Source organism: Miniopterus natalensis, chromosome 2 (assembly GCF_054644295.1).
Source record: "Miniopterus natalensis isolate mMinNat1 chromosome 2, mMinNat1.hap1, whole genome shotgun sequence".
NCBI lineage: Eukaryota > Metazoa > Chordata > Mammalia > Chiroptera > Miniopteridae > Miniopterus > Miniopterus natalensis.
The window spans coordinates 113,667,857-113,681,616 of NC_142082.1; the positions used below are offsets into that span (position 1 = coordinate 113,667,857).

At 39.4% G+C, this 13,760-nt stretch overlaps 1 pseudogene; it reads left to right on the forward strand.

Annotated features, from left to right (window-relative positions):
- Window positions 1-6,638: 6,638 nt before the first annotated feature.
- On the forward strand, window positions 6,639-9,565 carry LOC107526867 (ubiquitin-conjugating enzyme E2 C pseudogene; annotated as a pseudogene).
- Window positions 9,566-13,760: the final 4,195 nt, after the last annotated feature.

A 13,760-nucleotide genomic window follows, 5' to 3' on the forward strand; every position in this document is an offset into this window, starting at 1 on the left:
ATGTATAATAGTACATCATGTACTGTAAATATAGCATTTCTTTAAAAAGACAGACAAGTTCGGAGGTGTGGTTCAGTGGTCAAGCCGGGGCACGTGCCTGGGTTACGGGCTGGTCCCCAGCAGGGGGCATGCAGGAGGCAGCTGATCGATGATGTTTCTCTTTCATCCATGTGTCCATCTTTCTATCCCTCTCCCTTCCTCTCTAAAAAAAATCAATAAAAATCATATTTTAAACAAAAAGACAGACAAAAATTCTTACCCTCATGGAGCTTGTATTCTAATGAGGGGGGTCGGGGAACACAACAGGAAGATATAAATAACAAACAAACAAGTAAACGATACACTGAATTCGCTATGGAGAGCTATGGAGAACAGTGAGGCAGGGAAGGGAACAGATTGCTGGGTGTTCAGCCCACAGAGTTTTGAATCCTAAATAGGGTGGTGACAGGATGCTCACTGAGAAGACACCACTTGAGTACAGGGAATGACTAGGGGCCTGCGGCTGGTGCCAGTGTGGCTGGAGTGGCGAGAGAGACAGTAAATGAAGAGAAAGAAGGAATCTGCTGAAAGTGGAGCAGGGCCTTGAAGCCATAGTCAGAATTTCGGTTTTTATCCGAGTAAGCAGAGGAGCAATCGGAGAACTTTGATCAGAGGCCTGTCTTGATTTAATTTAGCTTTTCAAGGGATAGCAGGCTGCTAATCTGAGAACAGACTGAGACGGGGAGGTGTGTACTGGTGGGAGAGGAAGCTGGACGCCAATTAATTATCTCCATAATTCCAATGAACAGATGATACTGGCTTGGGCTGGATACAGTAAAGACTGAATGTGTTTATTTTCCTACTCTGGTTGCTTGTATTGCTGATATGAGTTTAGAACAACACCAGTGGCTGCCCAAGCCTTGTCACATTATTACAATGTCTTTCTTCAGTCAATGTCTTCCCAAAGCTCTATTTCCTAATGAACAACACCCTACAGTGTCTATTTTCCTGTTCACTTCTCCGTTTTTATTTTAAGGCTCGCAGACACACCGCCCATCTCTGGCTGGTTGGTGCAGAAGGCAGCTGCCCACGTGGCATTCTCCCGGTTCCCTTAGAGCAGGGGTGGGGAACCTTTTGTCTGCTAAGGGCAATTTGGATATTTATAACATCATTCATGGGCCATACAAAATTATCAAGTTAAAAATTAGCTATGAAAAAAGCTCCTGGATTTATTGAATTTTGAGTCCCACTTGCGGTTGCCTTCGCAGGGCCAGACCAAATGATTCTGTGGGCCTTACACAGCCCGCGGGCCGGATGTTCCCCATCCCTGCCTTAGAGGAATCTTCTCATTGCCTGGAGTGTCCACACCAAGGAAGTTATTACTTTGGGTTAAGACCCTGCACAGACATTATAAAATAATTTAACTTTGAATCGCCATTAACACATGAGTTCAGATTACCAAGACAACATTATAGAGAAGATTTAGGAAGAAAAATCCCACAAGGAAAAATCCTACGCAGTAAGGATATGGATGGAACAGGTAACAGATGCCCAGGCTTTAGGCCAATGAAGACGGTGGCCCCTCATCTGGGAGAGCAAAGAGAACGTGACGCCAGCAAGAAAATCATACATTTTTAAAAACTGTACCTAGAGAAGGGCTCACTATTAAACACATAATCATTGGGTTCCGTCTGCCCAGGCCCTCACAGAATTTGCTGAGCTAATCCCCTTTTAAAAGTCAAGCAGTATTTAAGAAGAGAAATATAATATGCACTGTGCTTTGTTTTTAGTTTCTCTCCCATTTTATAGGTATTCTGTGGGTTTTCAAATGGAAAGACTTGAAAACATTTATCAGTTGCTAGAGGGAGACTTCCAAATCGTTGTAGCTAAGACACTGGACTTGTGAGTAACTAGAGAACTGGGGACTAGGAGGCAGAGCTCTAGGGTACATGTAGAGCGCGGTGTAAAGTCTTATAGTCATGTCGTTTCCAAAGAAATTTGCAAAGCTAAGTTTCTATTCATGACCCAATATCTAATTATAACTAACCTCCTACCCTAAAGAAAAGAAGCATCTAAAACTATTCTCATATTTTTAAATGTCATGCAACAAAAATTGCCTTTTGTGCTCAATCCTTACTTCTTACAGTGCTTGCCATAGTCTCAGAACAAACACACCTGCCTCTACCCTCCTGGTCGGGCTCACTCACTCAGTGGGTAAATATTTGCTGTTGCTCAGAGGCAGTGTGATATGACAGGATAGCAGAAAGCAAATGAGAAATGGAGATGCACAGGTACGTCAGGCACTGGCATGGAGAATCAAACCCTGGCTTCTGTACTGAAGAGCTAAAGGACACCAGACAAGGCCCTTCATCTTTCTGGGCCTCAGTTTCATCATCGCTAAAATAGGGGGATAATGTTTAGCTGGCGGGATGATTATAAACATCAAAAGAGATCATATTACAAGTGTCAGGCACAGTGTTGTTCAGCCAACATTCATGTGGCCCCCAGTAAAAAAACATTCAACTAAAAGTGACCTCAATGCAGGGGCTTATTTTTCTCAAACAGCAATTCCCCTGGGTCAACACGCACACATTCTCAAAGGCATCAGAGATCTAGGTCAGTTTCTCTGGAATTCTCTTGGCTGCAGTAGCTCCAGGTATCGTGTCCTGCATAGGATAATTCGCAAAGCAGAAAGGTGGGCATTTATCGTTGCATATCTCCCATCAGGGAAGTCTTCTCAGAAGGCCAGTACATCCCTCTGACTCTATCAGCCTGCACTGGATTACAGGCCTGTGTCTGGGCTGCAAGCGAAGCTGGGAGAGTGTGTTCAGCATTTGCTTCCTTATGTGAAGAGGGCTCTCTGTGCAGCTAGAGAAAAACTGGAAGGTGACATGGCAGTTGGGTAGAAAGGCAAGGAGGTCTGCTTCTGGTGCTTGGCTTAGTAGGCACTTGGTGATAGTTCCCTTCTCACTTCAAATGGAAGCACAACTGGGCAGGTGCTGGCAGGGGCTTCCAACCACTGTGACTTCTGTGAGTGTGGCAGGCCGTGTGCTAGCTCACATCCAAGCTCTCTTCCTGACTCACCACCTAGATTCCTATTTCTGAATTATGACTAAGCTGCCTATTCTAAAAAGAACAATAGCAACAAACAATAACAAAGGAAGCTTCCTTTTCTTGCCGGGCACACCTCTGTGGCCACATGCTGGGTTAGACAAAGGTTACAGACATGAAAGAGGAGCTGCGGTCCCACACTATTTCTTGCCTTGAAATTCCAATAAAAGTGCCCAGCTATCTCAATGTTTTTCCCAGATGGATTTGTCTTTGATATGCGATGTGTTACTTCCTGCTCACGCTGGCCATACTCTTTTGCTTAATTTATACAACACAGAGAGTTATTCACTTAAAAAAAAAAAAAAAGGATATTCAATATTTTAAATAAATCCCCTTTCTCAGTTCCACAGTGACAGGGAAGAACAGTGGAGAATATTGATCTGGGAAAAAGAGCTCCCAAGAGGAAAGAGTCATGGACTGTTCAGGCTTAGCAGACAGCACTGAAGTAAGCTAAAGCCAGTGACTGTATTTAGAAAATAAAGCAGCCAGTGTTTTACAAAGGGCATAGGAGGAAAGCAAGGCCCTCATTAAAATTAATTGATGAAGACACAGGTCTTAGAAGCTGTACTTAGGACAAGTACATAGACACATTTAAAAGTAAAACAAAAAAATAAGATGTGGACTTCCCAGAATAGATGGCATGGCTATAGGTATAGTTACGGGATAGTGAGAAGACAGGACACGGGCTATTGCCTTGACCATAATGCTTCAGGTTTCTTACTAATTCTTTAATGAGGAGAAGCTGGAGGTTAGTCACAGCACCAGCTATAATCGCATTATGGTTAGTTATACACGAATCAACACAGGAAATATATAGCAATATAAGCATGTGTGTGTATAGGGGCATGTGTGTAAATAAATATATTTAACTTTTTATTTTATTTTATTTTAAATATATCTTTATGAGTTTCAGAGAGAAGAAAGGAGAGGGGGAGAGAGAGAGAGAAACATCAATAATCAGAGAGTCATTGATTGAGCCCGCAACACGGGCATGTGCCCTGACTGGGAATTGAACCCCAAATGCCTGGATCCTAGGTCGATGCTCAACTGCTGAGCCACGCCAGGCCGGGCTTTAACTATTTTTAAATAAATCCTTCAGCCATTGTGATACCTGAATTATATCAACATTGCTTATGTAACAGTCAAATTTTTGAAAACTAAAATGGGAAAAATAAGATCTTAGATATTTTTTTTTAACCAGGCTGAATTTTGTTTCGATGTGCTCTTTATTATAGTAACTGGAGGCATTTACAATGTCTAGAGAAGGTATAGTTTTTATTTTTAGGATTGGGAGACCTGAATTTATTGGTAGGAAGGGAAAATTTCACATTAGTTGGTGATTATTTTCAAAATATTTTCTGCATATTTGGTTGTTTCCTCCAAATATATTATAAACACCTTGAGTTAGAAACTGTATATTTGTTATTTTATTTTAATTCTATAGAAAACCTCTTAAAATAAGTTGCACACAAGATTTGAATAGTACATTTTTAGACTGCTTTTTATCGCTCTGTTACAGTTCTTAACTCATTCTTACACTTCAGCACTTTCATGAAAAATAAATAATTGTATTTATTTATATTGGTTTTATATTAATTTGGACACTACAACATTAGCTCATTGATGCATGCCCTATGGATGCTTAATACAGTGAAAATGTGTTAATTGGCTTGTCTATCAACCATGTGGCCTGAAAAACCATGGTGAAATAAATTTAGGCATGAGATAGCCCTTTAAGAAAATCAATGGCTGTCACCATGGGTATGTAAGACACAATATCTAATCATACACAAAAAATAAAACCTTCAGGATTTTTGCATGTCTTTTCCTCATCACTTTAAAACTGTGTGTGTGTGTGTGTGTGTGTGTGTGTGTGTGTGTGTGTGTGTGTACGCAGCACCAGCATCCTGCAGCCTAGGAATGCCCTTCCTGCCCACCCAAACCTGAAGGAGATAACATGTTGGGAGCTGTCTTTTCACGCTTATTGTTTAGGGCAGCTGAAGGCTGGGTACGATAGTGCACCCAATTGAGTGGTGAGAGACACAGGTTTAAAGGCTCGACTTCCCTATTTTAAAGCAAGGAGGACCCCTGTTAAAATCTTTAGAAATGTGTTCATCAACTCAGCAACCACAGAGTTCAGAACTAAAAGCTTAAAAGAGCATAGAAAGAGAGGAAGATCCCTGTTTGTTTACTCTTTGGCCATGTATTTTCAAAATACAATGGTGGGAGAAGGTTTGGTCACGTTCCCCATAGATACTTCTTAGGGAATGCATTTAAACAGATAAAACAGTCTTTCTATGACTCAACAAAAACAGAATTTGTAGTATTGTTTTAGCTTAAATGTGTCTAGGTGGGAACATGCCTTTGTTATTTGTTTCCTATACTCTAAAGGTGGCACTTAATGTAGTTGTTTCACTGGGATTTCTCTCTGATAAATGGGAATGATTCATTTCTCTTTAACAAAAATTAAAATATTTCCCCACACATCTCCAGGAAGACTACTATTTTTATTAATAAATGAAAATATCTTGTTTCAAAGAACTAAAAGAACTTATATATTCTTTTTGTCACTGTTATATTCTTGTCAGGTGTCTTGGGCAGGCTTTAGGAAGTATTCAGTTCTTTTTTACATGTAATAAAAATGAGCAGTACAATGAATTGCTGAGCACTTTTATGTGTCATTACACACAGATACAGAGGTATTAATTATAAGCTTAGATGCTCCCAAGTATAGTTTTTTAAAAGTATGTAGCATAAATAAGAGAGGGTGAGAAGCACAACCTTTAACCAAGGATCTGACCGGGAGCCCCAGTCAGAAGCTGGCTTTTAACAAAAATGAAGAATCATCAAAATCTGTGTTTAGTGCCCTGTTCCTGCTATTTTACAGTATTTGCTCCCCCAGCACTTTACCTGGTGCTGCACACTTTTCCTGCTCATCACAACCTCTCTCAGTAGTTCAACTTTACATTAATGTGGTGTCCGTGTAGGGAACTATTCTAACACTAAATTTCTCCCATAAATAAGAGGAGTTGTTATATGTTAATGAAATTACAGGTATGACATGATGGGCAATTATGGCCTTAGTTACTTCTGAAATCATAAATTCAGTTCCATATATCCCATCAAATATAAAGTAAGCCTTTGCAAAAATAACAGCCTTTCCTTTCATACTGCATTTTATACTGTAATTCTTTCTTTGTGTGGCGATGTCCTGATTCTTATTTAAGTATCTTTCAACCAAATGTATATAAACCTTTATATCAAACCAAAATGAAAGGCAAGAGTAACCATTACGTCGAGGGAAAGGACTTGCACAAGATATTCTAAAGTTAAAAGTGCGCCTTCCACTGGTTAACATAAATGCAAAGGGGTCGAAGAGAGCAGCAGTAGGAGAATAAGACTTTAGGCGCCATCCAGCAGCCTGCCGGCCCTGTGCACACATTCCTCAGTGCACACTGCTAAATCCTGAAGACCTGAGATATATTATTACCTACAGAACAGAACATTTCTACAGTTTATTTTAAAAAGTCAGACCAAGAGTTGCAGTCATGTTCTCCAAGTTCCTGTGTCCCTGCCAGCACTGCCCAGATGGCCTCTCAGAACCACCACCCAGAACTGCGACCCAGAACTGCTACGAAGCTGCCACCAGTGTTGCTGCAGCTCGTAAAGGAGCTGAGCCCGGGAGGCGCCCACCTGGGGTCCTGTGGGCAAGAGGTAAGTCACATCAGCAGCTGATGACCCTCCTGATGTCTGGCAGCAAAGGAATTTCTGCCTTCCTGAATCAGACAAGCTTTTCAAATGGATGGGACCATCCATGGAGCAGTGTGCAGAATATATGAAGAACTAGGGTGTAAGCTCTCCCTAGGGCTCCCCAGTGCCTCCCCGTACAACGCATCCACGGGGAAGTCCCTCAGGCCCTGCTCCCACCCCAACATGAAAACCCTGGTAACATCTGCCTGGCCATCCCGAAGGACAAGCGGCCTGCCCTGTATGACATCAGGACCATCCTGCTCTCCAACCAGAGCCTGCTCAGGGAACCCGTCAACAGCACGGAACACACACGTTGCTGAGCTCTGGAAAGCCCCACAGCCTTTAAGAAACCTAAGCAAGGCAGGTGTCCAGCCTCTCTCCCTGTGCTGTCTTTATGTTTTCCTTACGTGTCCTGTCCTTGCGTGGATTTCTGTATAGAACTCTGTATCTGCAGCAGTGATGGCATGTTTTGTTTCTGTTTTTTGTTAAGTCTCTGGATGAGCCCCTGTGATGAATATATTAAATAAATACATTTTGTGTTGGTTAAAATATATAATTAAAAAAATAAAAAGACAGACCAACAAGGGCATTGTTGATACTACTAAAGCATAAAAAAATACAATATAATTCCTTGAGATTAGAATCATAATAATTATGTCTCCACTGGGAAAAGGTGAAAATTCTGTCAACATTATTCCTTTCATTTCTCAACCTTGATATTTTTGTTCATTTGTAAAAATCTTTAAACTACACATTTAATATTTTAAAACAAAGAATAGAATGTTAGTGCTTATACATAGAGCTGAGATTGGACCACCATAAAGAAAAGAATCCTACACTGAAAATGAACTTGTAGAGTCCTCCAAATACCACTTGTGTCAATAGAATTACTTATAGCAGAATCTCGGGAGCCGGCCCTTCACAAGCATGTATGTGAATTCAGTGGTCAAAAACTAAACCTGCGCTCTGGCCAGTGTGGCTCAGTTGGCTGAACCTTGTCCCATGCACCAAAAGGTCACCAGTTCAATGCTTGGTCAGGGCACATGCCCAGGTTACAAGTTTGGTCCCCAGTTGGGGCATATACCAGAGTCAAGCAACTGATGTTTTTTTTTTCTCTCTTCCCTCCTCTCCTTTCCTATCTCTAAAACCAATAAAAACATATTAAAAAATAAAACACTAAACCTGCAATTCTTTATTCATTGCCACCACACGGAGGTGGTGTCCCAGCCTGAGCCAATCAAGTCACTATTAATTCTTAAGCATCAGGCACAATTGAAAAAAAATAGTTCCTGTTTTCAAAAGAAATCAAGAGACATGGCTTCTTGATGGAATGTAATATAAAAATAAAACAATCACTTTATCTTGAGTAAGATCTGGTTTTTCAATGATCATATATTTCAACCATAAAGACAAAATTGTATTTGTCAGACAGGAATGTTTAAAAACAAGAATGATTTAAAAAAATCAGGGGGAAAACCAAGATGCACAGTGTTAGTTGGTTCAAGCTGTGGTCCAAAGACCACCTGTGCCCTCCGTGGTTATTAAGCATGCAGATTCCTGGGCCTCCTGCAGACTTACTGAGTCAGATGGGAGCCAAAGTGTAATTAAATATGTCATATGTATTTATATTTACTGTTTTGTGAACCCTCCCTAACTTAAGGATTTCAACAAGTTTCATATGCTATTTTAAAAGCCTTTTCTTGATATACTCATTTTCCTAATCATTTTTAATAACATTAAAAACAGAAGACCAAAATATAAACACCCATTTATTTTCACAATAGTAAGTTTATAAGCCTATGACTAATAAATGATGCTGTTTTTTTCTGATGTTTCTGTCCTGGCTCTAATGGTGCAATCTTGATTTTTGTATCATAAGAGCTGTGGCTCAGGTAGCTGATAAACAGATTAGATGAGGAAGCCAGAGATGGGATGAAGCCAACTCTTGGGGAAGGTCGTAGCAGTAAGCAATGGTCTGTGGACATTTTTTAAAGGTGAAAGCCTTGACTCCAGCTCTGACCTTCTAACTACAAACCTGACTAGGATACTACGGCTTAGGAATCTGTTTTAGAAACCTTCGCAGCTCATTCTGATGCACGGCCTTGGTTGAAAAACACAAATATAGGAGGATATTGGGAACAGAATATCATGGTGGGAATTCAACTCTCTCACACACACACATAGGAAAAAAATACACCCTCAAAAATAGTAAGAATTTTTTTTTTTTGAGAAAGAAAGAAGTTTCCCCTGCTAAGAGGAAGATTGGATTTAGATTTAAGAATAGAAGTAAGCCTCCAGGCGTGGGATAAACAGCCCTTCATATGGGATTTGGAGGAGATTTAGGTATTAGTCATGGAATCAAAGAGATGATTGCAATATCCTTTTTCTGGAATATTCACGGCAGCCAAAAAAAATATTCATTTTTCATGAACCTGAATAATCATTAACAAGTTCCGTTAGCAGGAGACTGAAAAAGGATGAGCAGGTTTTCAATTACAGCCTTTATTTGGGAAACACCCTCGTTTTAAACTGCTCTAGATCCGCGAGCAGCAATGCAACAGCCACAAAGCCACCAGCAGCGCTGCTGGCCGACGCCGCAGCAGTTCCCAGGCCGTGTCCCGGTGAATCCACGCCTCCCACTCTGCTCTGTACAGTTGACTTTAAACGGACAAATGATCAACAAGTGCCTACTAGCTCAGGATTTAGACAAGCAAACCCAAAATAACTACCTCTAAGTTTGCCAGTAACTAAAGCGGCAAGGTGTATAAAATAGGGCACTACAACTTTTCGTTAGTTATTCCATTAAAAAAAAACACTTTATGCTGATAGCAGGATGAAATGAAGTTTGTTTCCCTCTTGTATCTAGCTTGGATACCAGCTGGCTGTTCGTTGGCTGTTTCTTAGCGAAATTCAATAGAATCTTTGCCCTTTGGATTTTGTCTGCTCCTCACAAAGAGCCTAATAATCCTGCACAGGAATTGTATGTTACTGTAGCATGGGTCCATACTTCAACAGCACATGTTCTTGCCTTCCTAGCAAGGCACATTTTCTGTTTTTCCTGAATAAATTTAATAAGGAGGCGCTTAAAATTCAGCATCACATCCAGCATCCCATGCCAGTATTGACTGCATAGTGCTTTGGAGAGGTAAAAGTTTCACAGACAAAATGCACTGACCCACATCACATAAGTTCCAAAATACTTTAAGAGTAATGAAAATAATTTTTGCCACAACCACCAGTCTGTGTGAATAAGTATTAAAATTTTTATAGGCATTTGATGGCTTTTCTTGGACGGTCAACCAAATAAATATTAAAGCAAATGTTTTATAAACAGACTTTTAACGTTATAAAATTCAAACAATATTTTCTTAACCTTCTCATTTCAATTAACTATCAAAATATATGTTATCTACTAGGAAAACATGGCAAAATTCAAGGGCACTGTTTTAAATAACAAAGGACCAAGGTTTAGATATGGGTTTTGTGTTTAGTTATGGTAGGCATTTGTCTTAACTTCAATTTTATGACTATGGTTAAATATTCTGTGAAGCGGAAATTATACTATTTCAGGGAGATGTTTTAAGAATTTAAACAATTACAGTCCATGAAAAGCACTTTGTCAGCTGTTAAGTACTGATTACTATTATTATTTTAACAATTCAGGAACACTTCTAAATAGGATTTTTAGAGGGAAGATATCAGCAAGATGGTAGAATATGAGGTTCCAGCCCCCATCTCCCAACAAAAACATGGATTTGGCAACCATCCAGATGAGAATACCTGGATGAGAGCCCCAGAGTCCAGCTGAGAGAGCAAAGCTCAGGGCCAAGCGAGGCTTCCTTGGCCCACAATTTCTTCCACTGGGAAAAATGAGAGCAGAATGAGCACCTAGCTTTCTCAGCTTTGTGGGATGTAGCCCAAGAGGCCTACTTCTGTCCAGCTTCACCCCAAATGCTAAAGGAATGGGCTTGGCTCAATCACTCAGAGGCAGCTAAAAGCAGAGAGTACAGGTAGGAACTCATAACTACTAGGGCACAAATCTCAATAGCTGGGTGTGGATCTTGCTAATCAGCTCTGGGACAACACCAAGAGGTTCCCTCATGAACTCCATAGGACAACTTGCCTGTAGACAACCCCACCAACCAACCAAAAAACCAACCAACCAACCAACCAACCAACCAACCAACCAACCAACCAACCAACGTGCAACCTCAGTATACCTCATGCAGTCCCACGGCTGGCACCCCATGTAGCCCAATGTATTACACCCCATGTACCCACACAGAGGGCATGTGCAAGTCCCTGCAGATGGCACATGGACCTCAGTAGCAGATGATCTTAGTAGCCAGCTTGACTCAACAGCATTGGGAAAGATATAACCTTGAACACTTCAGGGCATTGCCCTAGGGAAAATAAATGAGAGGCTTTCAGCACCTGGCCTGGCTTTGCAGGATTGAAGAAGGCACAGAATCCTAAGACATCCTCACCTTAAACGGTAACAATAAAAGTGGGTGCATTTATATAAAAGGTTTGAGAGACTCTCACAATCTCTAACTGAACAGGCTAGTAAAGTTCTTTCTCTGCCAAAGCCAGTCAGTAAAGACTGGAGGAGGTGACTACTTCTTCAAACATAAAGATAGCAATGCAAGGCATTGAGGAACATAAAGAAAGGGAATACTATTTTTTTTCTCTCTCTTGGTTTTAATCTTTACTTTCAAACCTTAAAAAAATCTCTTTCCTTTTTACTATGAAAGAATTAGACGAACATGGACAGGAGAAGGAAATTGACATTTGCAAACTATGTGCCTATAAGAGGCATCTCAACAACCCCATAACACTCATGTGCAAGGCATAGACATCAGGCAGACAATTTTCTGTAATCAGAACCTTACTACAAAAGCATGATCTTTTTATTTCATATAATAAGATAAAGAAACAAATTAAAGCATGTCACCAAAAAGAAATCACCAAATCACAAAGGAAGACAGTAAGAGGGGAAGAAAAGAACAAAGGAACTATATAACAGTCAGAAAACAATTAATAAATGGTCATAGTAAGTCATTAATTAACTTTCATTAATTACTTTACATGTAAATGGATTAAATTATTCAATCAAAAGAAACTAAATTAAACAAAGTAAACTAAATTAAACAAAGTAAACTAAATTTTTTAAAATATATTTTTAACACTAAAAATACTACAGATGTCCCCTTTTTTCCCCATTGATCCCTTCCACCCTGCACCCACTCCCAGGCCCAGGTCTTCACCACATTATTGTCTATGTCCATGGGTTACGCATATGTGCATATAGAATAAGATCCAACTATATACTGCCTATAGGAGACTCACTTTAGCTTTAAGGACACACACAGGCTGAAAGTGCAGAGATGGAGAAAAATATCCCATACAAATGTAAACTCAGAGAGTATATACATGGCTACATTTATATCAGACAAAGCGGACTTTAAGTCAAAAAGTGTCTCAAGTGACAAAGAAGGTCATTATATGATGATATTGGGGAAAATTAATCAAGAAGATATAATTGTAAATATATAGCACTCAACATCTGAGCACCTAAATATATAAAACAAATATTAACAGAACTGAAGAAAGAAACAAACAGCAATTTGATAATAGTGAGGACATCAATACCCATTTTCAACACTGGATAGATTACCTAGACAGAAAACAAATAAGAAAACAGTAGACTTGAACACCACTATGTAGCAAATGGGCATAAAATACATTTACAAAACATTCTACCCAACAGCAGAATACACATTCTTCTCAAGTGCATATGGAACATTCTCCAGGACAGATCACTGTTAGGCCACAAAATAAGTTTTAACAAATTAAAAGACTGAAATCATATCAAATATTGTTTAGTATGAAACCAGAAATCAACAACAGCAGGGAAATTGGAAATTTCACAAATAAACAACCTAACTTTATACCTCAAGAAACCAAAAAAAGAACAATCCAAGACCAAGGTTGCAGAAGGAAGGAAACAATAAAGATTAGAGCAGAAATAAATAAAATAGATACCAGAAAAATATTAGAAGAGATCAACGAAACTAAGACCTGGTTTTCTGAAAAGGTAAACAAAATTGACAAATCTTAGCTAGATTAACTAAAATAAATAGAGAAGACTCAAATAAAATTGTAAATTTAAGAGGAGACATTACAACTGATACCACATTTATAAAAAGGATCATAAGAGTATGATATGAGTATGAACAATTATACAAAGTAGACAACCTAGAAGAAATAGATACTTTCTTAGAAACATGTAACCTACTAAGACTGAATCACAAATAGAAAATCTGAGCACAGCAATATCAATTAATCAACATCTCCCACCAAAGAAAAGCTCAGTACCAGATGGCTTCACAGGTGATTTCTTTTCTTTTTCTTTTTTTAAGGTTGAATAAAATTACTTTTTTAAATGATATTTTTTAAATTTATCTTTATTGTTGAAGATATTACAGATGTGCCCTTTTCCCCCCCCATTGACTCCACCCCACTCCCGTGCCCTTCCCAGGCTATTACTGCACTGTTGTCTGTGTCCATGGGTTATGCATATATGCCTATCACGTTCTTTGGTTAATCTCTTCCCACCCTCACCCCTTCCCTCTGATATACATCAGTCTGTTCCATGCTTTAATGTCTCTGGGTCTATTTTGCTCATCAGTTTATTTTGTTCATTAGATTCCACATATAAGTGAGATCATGTGATACTTGTCTTTCTCTGACTGGCTTATTTCTCTTAGCATAATACTCTCCAGGTCAACTCATGCTGTTTCAAAGAGTAAGAGAACCTTCTTTTTTATAGCTGCATAGTATTCCATGGTGTAAATGTACTACAGTTTTTTATCCACTCATCTACTAATGGGCACTTGGGCTGTTTCCAAATCTTAGCT